At 34.6% G+C, this 9,282-nt stretch overlaps 2 non-coding genes across 2 annotated transcripts; one reads left to right on the top strand and one right to left on the bottom strand.

The window, feature by feature from the left end:
• Nucleotides 1–903: 903 nt before the first annotated feature.
• On the bottom strand, nt 904–1,014 carry TRNAL-CAA (transfer RNA leucine (anticodon CAA)). The gene is made up of 2 exons: nt 977–1,014; nt 904–949 (listed from the first exon to the last, which is right to left on the bottom strand). It is a non-coding gene; the product is annotated as a tRNA-Leu (tRNA).
• Nucleotides 1,015–2,252: 1,238 nt separating this feature from the next.
• TRNAC-ACA (transfer RNA cysteine (anticodon ACA)) lies at nt 2,253–2,325 on the top strand. The gene has a single exon. It is a non-coding gene; the product is annotated as a tRNA-Cys (tRNA).
• Nucleotides 2,326–9,282: the final 6,957 nt, after the last annotated feature.

Here is a 9,282-nt window from a genome sequence, read left to right as displayed (position 1 = left end):
AGAAAACCTGTCTTTCTTCCACACACCCTTCATCACGCATATCAGTGTTATCTATAATATTTATCATTCCCGGCCACATCCCATGCATCTTGATTTAACTAGTATTAACAGAAACCATGATAGATATATATATATATATATACACATACACATACATACCTACATATGCATATCTACACACATGTACATCCATACACCCGCATACACGTGTCCATATACATATTTATTCACACAACTGCTTATAGTGTAACAGTATGAAAGGCAGACATGTCAAAACTAAGATTTCAAATGTTTTTTTTCAATGTGCCATATGATCACCGAATGTAACCCCATCTTGGCCTACACGGTACCTCTACGGATAGTGCGTTGTTGCGAGATTTGATTCAATCAAAGTTGTCTGCAATTTACTCTTTCAAAAACTTTCAGCAAACATTAATTCTTTTTCCAACTATTGTTATGAAGACTTTGGCTCAAAGCGGCTCCATAAGAGTCACAGGCACCCTTGATTTTCTGTTGTACACTTCCTAATCTCTTTCCCCCAAGAAATCTATGTGACAGCTATTGGAAAGTATCTACACCTGGTTCGTTATTTTCACCTCTTTCGGTATGTCTTGTCTCCAAAGTGCGGAATAAGACTCTCGCGTTCCGTCCAGACCTCGTTGCTTAATGGGTAAGGTGTCTGACTTTGGATTGGAAGATTGCGGATTTGAGTTGTCTTGAGGTTGCTGGTGATTTAGATCCCCAGGTTACTGTTCTTTTGAGTCTAGAGATTGTACATTGCTGTCTTATGTTATGAAATCAATGTCTTCTGCAATGTACTCTTTAAACGCTTAAATTCAATCTTGGATTCTTTCTCAAAAAATTGTTGAATTAAACGAAGCTCAAAGCACAAAAAGAGATGACTGTCAGAAGTGGGATTTGAACCCATGCCTCCACATGGAGACCAGAAGACCCTCACAGAGAGAAGATAGCATTACTTGAGTCTGGCGCCTTAGACCACTCGGCCACCCTGACAAGCTACTGCTGCTACGAAAGAAGATATTTTTTTTTACATAGTTTCAAGGCAAGGGACTAGCTCTTAGGGGACCTTTTGCCACTGCATTGGTTTAAAGTGGCTTCATTAGAGTCACAGGGTAAGCAGACTTGAGATCCTGCATGTGAAGGCTAAGATTTCACATGTGTTTTTTGATGTGCCATATGTCCACCAAACTTATCGCCCCCTGGGCATGCAGGGTTCTTCTACGTATTGTGCGTTGCCACCACCTTTAATGAAATCAAAGTTGATTGCGATGTACTGTTTCAAACACTTAAAAGCAAACTTTAATTCTTTCTCCAACTATTGTTATGAAGACTTTGGCTCCAAGTGGCTCCATAAGAGTCACAGGGCACCCTTGATTTTCTGTTGTACATTTCCTAATCTTTTTGCCCAAAGAAATCTATGTGATCATCCTTTGTATAATGTGCCACAGGGCCCACTACTGAAACACATTTCACACTAGAGTAAAATCTGTCAATTGTATTACAGACATTTTTCAGAGACAATTTGTGGATATTGCAACCTAAAACTAAACAAGCACATCAAATGCAGTCAACCACTGGAAAAAAAACACCACTCTAGTGGGACTCGAACACACAACCTTTGAATATTGGCATTATTTTCGCATCAAAACTTTAATCTTACAAACGGAGCGCTAAACTGCTTTCCACACTTGTGTTAGATAGTTCTATTGTTTCAGATTACCATAATTTCTCACAGACAAATTGTGGATATTTGGAAATACAATTTAATGCTTCAATTAAAATCTGTCAGATTAAGATCTGTCAATAGTATTACAGAAATTTTTCAGAGACAATTTGTGGATATTGCAATTTACAACTAAACAAGAACATCAAATGCAGTCAACCACTGGAAAAATAACAACACTGGTGGGACTCGAACCCACAACCTTTGAATGCCTTGTCAAGTGCTAGAAGTCCAATACGCTATCCACTGCGCCAAAGAGCCTCGATACGTAGACAGAAAACGTCATGAAACCACCTATCTGACTCACGCATAATCCTTCGTACATAGATGTTTCAAATGCATTAGTCGTTTCTGTGTCCTATGTTTGTCTGCGTGTTCTTAATTAACATCAGTCAGAGGAAGGACAGTGGTCATAAAAAGCATATTGTGGCATGTGAAGTAAAGGAAATATAGTTATGTTTCTCTATGAGAAACGTATCCACACATTTTTTTGCAAACTTTACATGCAGACCGCGTGGCCTAATGGATAAGGCATCTGACTACAGATCAGAAGATTGAGGGTTCAAGTCCCTTTGTGGTCGGAGTTGATGGAGGTTTGGTTTTGTTGTTCTTTAGAGTTCTTCCATATCAATGAATGTCAGGCAAGTGGAAACTAAGATTTCAACAGTTTCTTTCCATGTTACGTGTCACCCAAGATTTTTAGTCCCTCTTGGTATGAAAGGCAGACATGTCAAAACTAAGATTTCAAGTGTTTTTTTTCAATGTGCCATATGATCACCGAATGTAACCCCATCTTGGCCTACACGGTACCTCTACGGATAGTGCGTTGTTGCGAGATTTGATTCAATCAAAGTTGTCTGCAATTTACTCTTTCAAAAACTTTTTTTTTTTTTTTTTTTTATTAGACCACATCACATACAATATAAAGAAAAACATATATATAAGCAGAACGTGCCGATAATAAATATAGCAGCATATGTATACATATATTCATCATTCCACTTATAAATATAGCAGCATATATGTGCAGATATTCATCATTCCACTTACAGAGAATGGAACAAGTTTTTCTACTTTGTATATATAAGTTATTGATGCGTCTAAAATTGCAATATAAAACATATACAACACAATTAGACCGGGATTACAGCAAAACTTCCCAGTCTATACCCCACAACGAGAAAAAGAAGAAAAACAAAAAAAAACCCAAAAAAACCCAAAAAAAACCACAAGAAAAAAAGAATCACCAACAAACCATCCATACAATACATTCAAACTGTCAAGCCAAGTTGATATAATCAGTATGTTTATACGTTATGTTATAAATTTGGGAGAATGTCAGGGTGCCGAGTCAGCCACGGTCTCCAGATGTTATGGAATTTCTGTAAACACTGGTGAGATAGAAAAAAGCCACGTTCCATCAAACATTGATGGCTGATTTGATTCACCACATGATCCAAAGAAATAGATAATGATTGTAGCCATTGTCTAGCTAAAATTATCTTCATGGCTAGCAAGCATTGTACTATAAAAGCCCTTTGGTTAAATCGAAATCCGTTTAAATGAAAATGTAGTAGGGCTCTTCGCATAGTAGGTGCTATGTTTTGATTTAAAGTATCAGAAATGAGCTTAAATATATCTTGCCAAATACTTTGGATCTGTGGGCATTCCCACCAGATATGGGAGAATGATCCTAAAGAAGAACGGCATCTCCAACAGAGAGGGGACGCATTATAATTAAATTTACACTGTTTCACCGGGGTTATATACCATCTCCACATTATCTTGTAATGCAGTTCAATCATGTTGAGGCAATGCGAAATTTTATTAATTTCAAATAAACTACCAATCCATATATTTAAATCTATCAGACACTTTAAGTCTGATTGCCATGATTTTAATGCAATATGAACAAGGGGAGTTTCTATTTCTTCAAGCAGTATATACCACTTTTTTAGGCTTTTTAGAATAATTTCTGTAGAAAACATATCGCAGATCTTTTGACTCAAAATAGATGAGGACTGCACATACAAATGAGATCTAACATAGAAAGTTACCCTAAAGACATTGAAGGACTCCAGATTGCCGAATTCAAATTCCTCTGAGAGCTGAGAGAACGTTTTTGTTTTATCCTGTATCAAAATATCTATAATCCTTTTATTCCTATAGTTGGTCCAGTTTCTCAAATTTAATTGGGAGATATTATACTGGAGAGTTTCAAGCGGAGCTGTTGAAACTATTTTATTACGGAGGCCTAATCAAGGCTTAATATACTCCCAAAACTCCATAGAACTATGGAGAGTAATTGGTAGGTTATTTCTAATTGATTTAAGCTTAAAATGATGTAGCCAAAGTATGCATTCCAGATTTGAGAAGCCTGTCAGCTCTTGCTCAATCACAAACCAATCTAACAACGGGAGCCTGACCGGAATCATTTGAAGAAGATATAACCATTTGGGGACTATATAGGATCTAATGACATTCATTCTACCAAGCCAAGAAATAAAAAGGCCTTTCCACTCTTTAATTTGCTTAATCAATTCATCTCGTAATTTACTAAAGTTAACTTCTATAATTTCCGAAATCTTGATTGGGATTACAACCCCCAGGTAGTCGATTTTATCGGTCGCCCAAGAGAATTCGAAGGATTCCTCAATGCTAGTTTTTGATGAAGCCGAGATATTCATCATTACAGCTTGTGTTTTTGTGATATTCAATTTATAATTCGAGAAGCTGCTAAATAAATTAATTTCGGCCATCAAATGATCAACTGAATTTAACGGATCATACAGAGATAGTAATATGTCATCCGCGTATAGACAAAGTTTATTTTCCAAATCACCAATTCTTATTCCTTTAATGCTTTTATTGAGTCTAATTCTCGAAGCTAATGGTTCTAATGTGAGAATATATAGCAAAGGTGCCAATGGGCAACCTTGTCGAGTCCCGTTATTTAATCTAAAACGTTCCGATTTAAAGCCTTGACCAACTACCATTGCGGTTGGTGTTGTATACAACGCCATAACAGCTCGAATAAAGCCTTCACCAAAGCCATAAGACCTCAATGTCTGTTCTAAGAAGGTCCAGTTAACCCGGTCAAAGGCCTTTTCCGCGTCCAAAGCCAAGAGGATTGATGGAATTTCATGAGTGGTTACATATTCTACTATGTCAATAATCTTACGGACATTATCACTAGATTGTCTTCCTTTTATAAAGCCAGACTGATCTCTACAAATTAACTGTGGGCACAATGGTTTTAAACGGGCAGCTAGTATTGAAGAGTATATTTTAGTATCCAAATTAATCAAAGAGATTGGCCTATAATCGGACACTTTCAAGCACTCTTTCCCAGCTTTAGGTATAGGAAGAATAATAGCCTCCAACATGCCATTAGGAAAGGACTTATTTGCGCTGATTTCGTTGAACATACTTGTTAGGTGCGGAACTATCAATTTGGACAGTTTTTTATAAAACAGTGCTGTATATCCGTCGGGACCAGGAGCTTTACGTACTTTTAGTTTTTTTATCGCTACATTTACTTCACTCTCCAAAAAGGGAGCGTCCAATTGTTCTATCAATGTATCAGTCAACTTCGGCAATCTGGAGTCCTGCAGATATTGTCTCATCTGTACATCATCTTGGGATTGACCTACAATATTATACAGGGATGTATAAAACTTACCAAAAGATGTCCCAATATTATCAGGACTAGAAATATATTTATCCCCATCTATAAGTTTAAGAATTCGATTTTTTAAATTTCTATTTTTTAATTGGTTGGTAAGCTATTTCTCTGCCCGGTTCCCAGCGTAGTAGAATTTTTGCTTTAACTTAATCAAATTATAATTTGCTTTACTTATTAAATGGTCCTCAATTTCTTTTTTGATTTTAATCATATTCATAATGTCTTGTTCTCCATGAGATTGACCGCACTTCCTTTTTAAATTACTCAATGAAATATATAGATCAGACAATTTTTCTTTTCCTTTTTTCCTATTATATGCATCTTTTTTAATTAAATATCCTCTCAAGACACATTTATAAGCGCACCAGATATTACCCAGACTCATATTATGCGTCAAATTCTCAAGAAAAAACTGAGTGGTCGTCTGGGAAATGTAATCAAGAGAATCCTTACAGCCTAATGATGATTCATTTATCCAAGGGCGTAAAGTCAAATGAAATTTCTTTTCTATTTCCAGACAAACTGGATCATGATCTGTCCAGGCTGCATTTCCTATACTAATGCGCTTACAATCTGAAATCACGTTCGCTGTAGTTAATATAAGATCTATACGTGAAAAAGTCTTATGTCGACCCGAAAAAAAGGTATAATCTTTGTCTGCCGGTCTCAACGTCCTCCAAATGTCATAGAGTTTATATTTACCAAGAGTAATACTGAAAGCATTAGATAAATTAACTTGATTTCTGTTAGGAGTTCTGCCTCGGGGACTGGGAGTGTCCAATACTGCATCAGGAGCACAATTAAAGTCCCCCATACACAAAAAGGTTCCCTGGGTATATTTCTGAATTTTTTGTAGTGTGCCATTTAAGAAATGGTTCTGTTTATAATTAGGTGCATATATATTCAAAATAGAAAATAATCTCTCGTCTAATTTACACACTATGAAAACATATCTAGCGTGAGAATCCTTCTGCTTATAGATCAACTCAACTTTAATTTTATTTGAGATTAGGATAGCTACACCTCGCTTTTTCCTGCTAGGTAACGATGAATGTTCAAGCACCATATATCTTTTATTGTTCAGTCTGTAGATATCTGCATTTTTCAAATGTGTTTCTTGGACGCAACATATGTCTATATGATGATTATTTATATAATTGAATAGCGAATATCTTTTATGAGGCAGATTTAAACCTTGAACATTCAACAAAATAATCTTAAATAGATCTTCCATGTTTCGGATGGTTATTATAACTAACATAAACCTGATAAGGCTTGACACCCTCACAATCCATACATCCTACATCCACACACAAATAACACAATTTACAAAAATTAATGGAAGCCCAAATACTATCCAAACATCGGAGAAAAAACCCAACATTCTCCCAGGACATAGTAACTCCACCTTGTTGAGGAGCTATACGGGAACTAATCTATATTGAGGAAAGAATAATAAATAGACCAAATGGGTGAGGGGGGAAAAAAAAAACAAAAAAAAACCGAAAAAAAATAAATAAACAAAAAAAAAAAAACTAGTGTATTTGGCAGTTAATCATATTAATCTTGTCTATGCCAAAATTAATCCTAAGTGATCAATAAAGATATTTTAGGGAAATAAGATCCCGTAAAAATATAAAAGATTTAAGTTATAAGTATAATTATGTGTTAAGTGGCATATATCGTGAAATTAGAAACACCATACTCCAAATGGTAAAATGCTTTATATCTAATTAAAAATTTTTTTAAAACTAAGTGTGGATTAAATTATATCATTATTGCATATGTACATACCCTTCAAATCCATTAATTCACGAATACCTGTAGTTTAATAATAGCACAAGTGAATATTCCTCCTACACTCCTTCAAAAACCATATAATATGAGATTACACCTATATAATTTTGTATAAATAACACACACTAAAAAAAAAAAAAAAAATCCCCCCCAGAAGTCGCGCATCCGCGAGATTATTATTGCAAACCATGTACTACATTTCCTTTAAGCCAACTCCTAGCTTCATCAACCGTTGATAGCTTAACTGGTTGATGCTGAGCGGACATAATAAACAATTTTACTGGGAATCCCCACGAGTATCTAATATTTTGCTCTCTCAAAATCTTGGTCACTTCTTTAAATTCAAATCTCTTTTGTCTAGTAAATAGAGAGAGATCTTGAAAGAACATTAAGTTTTGAAATTTATCTACTTTCGGAACATATTTACTTGTTGCCAATAATATTTTGTATCGTATAAAGAAAGTTGAGAAGCGAATAATTATATCTCTGGGTTTTCCTTCAGCAAGATTCTTTGGTTTTAACGTTCTGTGTACACGTTCAATCATATCGTCTCTATCAACATCACGGATGCCCATATCTAAAAACAATTCTTTCAAATACGTTCTGATAGAGTCCTGCTTAATATCCTCCGAAATGCCATGTATCCTTAAGTTCTTCCTGCGTGTGCGATCCTCGGCGTCATTTAATTTTTGTTCCAGGTTTCTTATGATGTTCTCTTTATGGTTAAGGTCATCTTTAATTGATTTTAACTCTAATTCAAGAAACTCATTCTTTTGCATAATTAGATTGAAACATTCTTGCGTTTTTTTAAATTCACTTTTCCACTCCATGTTCACTTTCATGAGTTCATCTTTAAATGAGTTCAGCTGAGATTCCATACATAATTGCAAATATTCTTTGGTAATCATTTGAGTAGATTGTGCTGCAGGACTTAAAGAGTGTCTTCCAATTTCATCAATAGTGGAATCAGATAAGCACACAGATTCCTCAATTTTCCTATGAACCTGGGGTGAAAATAGCATAGAAATCTTTTTTTCTTTTTTTTGGTCTGGATCTCTTTTCTCTCTTTTTTTTGATTTTGGATCCTCTCTTTTTGACGCCATCGTGTCCTCTTTATTATTGTAAATATCGAAATAAACAAATAAAAAGATTATGACTATATTTTTTTTCTTTTTTTTTTTCTTTTTCTTTTTTACTTTTTTTTCCCTCTCCTTTTCCTTTTTTTTTTTTTTTCTTTCTTTCTTTTTTTTTCTTCTTATAACCACAGTTCAAGTATTGAGTGATAATCAAAATTTTATAAATTCATTAGTGAAGTATGTGTCAAAATTCATTAGTGAAGTATGTGTCAAAATATGAATCAAAATATATGATCCCAAAATCAATAATTTATATATAGACCATGATCCACTAGTTGATTAGAATCACAGAGACAAATCAAATTTCACCTCCTTCCAAGCTTGATTAGATTAAGGTGTCCTATTCCAGCATAATTATAATAATTAATAATTTAAATTAGATTTCAACATGATTAGAAGACGCAAGCCGTATCACGTAGTGGAGATAAACTGGATCAGTTAATTCCATCCAAATCTGAATTCATGTGTATAGATAATGGGTTGATAACATAATTGATAGCATGATTGATAGCATGATTGGTAAAGTTGAATTCATATAAAGGGATCAATTTTCTTACTCCTGTGTAGCTTGATTAAATTATAAAGTCTGTTTTCCAACATGATTAAGTTATAAAGTCTGTTTCCAACATGATTATAGTACTTTCAATATATTAGTATAATCATACATTTTTTCCCTTTTCCTTTTCTTTTTTCAATGGAAATATCCCTAGATCTGTTACCAAATTAGAATGTCCTCCACCATCATGATTGTAATATAGACAGGTTCCAAAAAATAATTCCAATCTTGATCCAAAAATAAATAAATAAATAAATAAATAAATAGAAAGTACTTTTGACGATTTCCAGGAACTCTGAAGATCCCACTCGGACACCTGCCACAGCTCCTCAGGATCAAAAATCTGTAGCGCGTTTCCCCGCCA

The sequence above is a fragment of the Sceloporus occidentalis genome, unplaced genomic scaffold (assembly GCF_023333645.1).
Source record: "Sceloporus occidentalis isolate IW3139 unplaced genomic scaffold, rSceOcc1.0.p SCAF_67, whole genome shotgun sequence".
NCBI lineage: Eukaryota > Metazoa > Chordata > Lepidosauria > Squamata > Phrynosomatidae > Sceloporus > Sceloporus occidentalis.
This window is presented reverse-complemented; position numbering and strand designations above follow the sequence as displayed.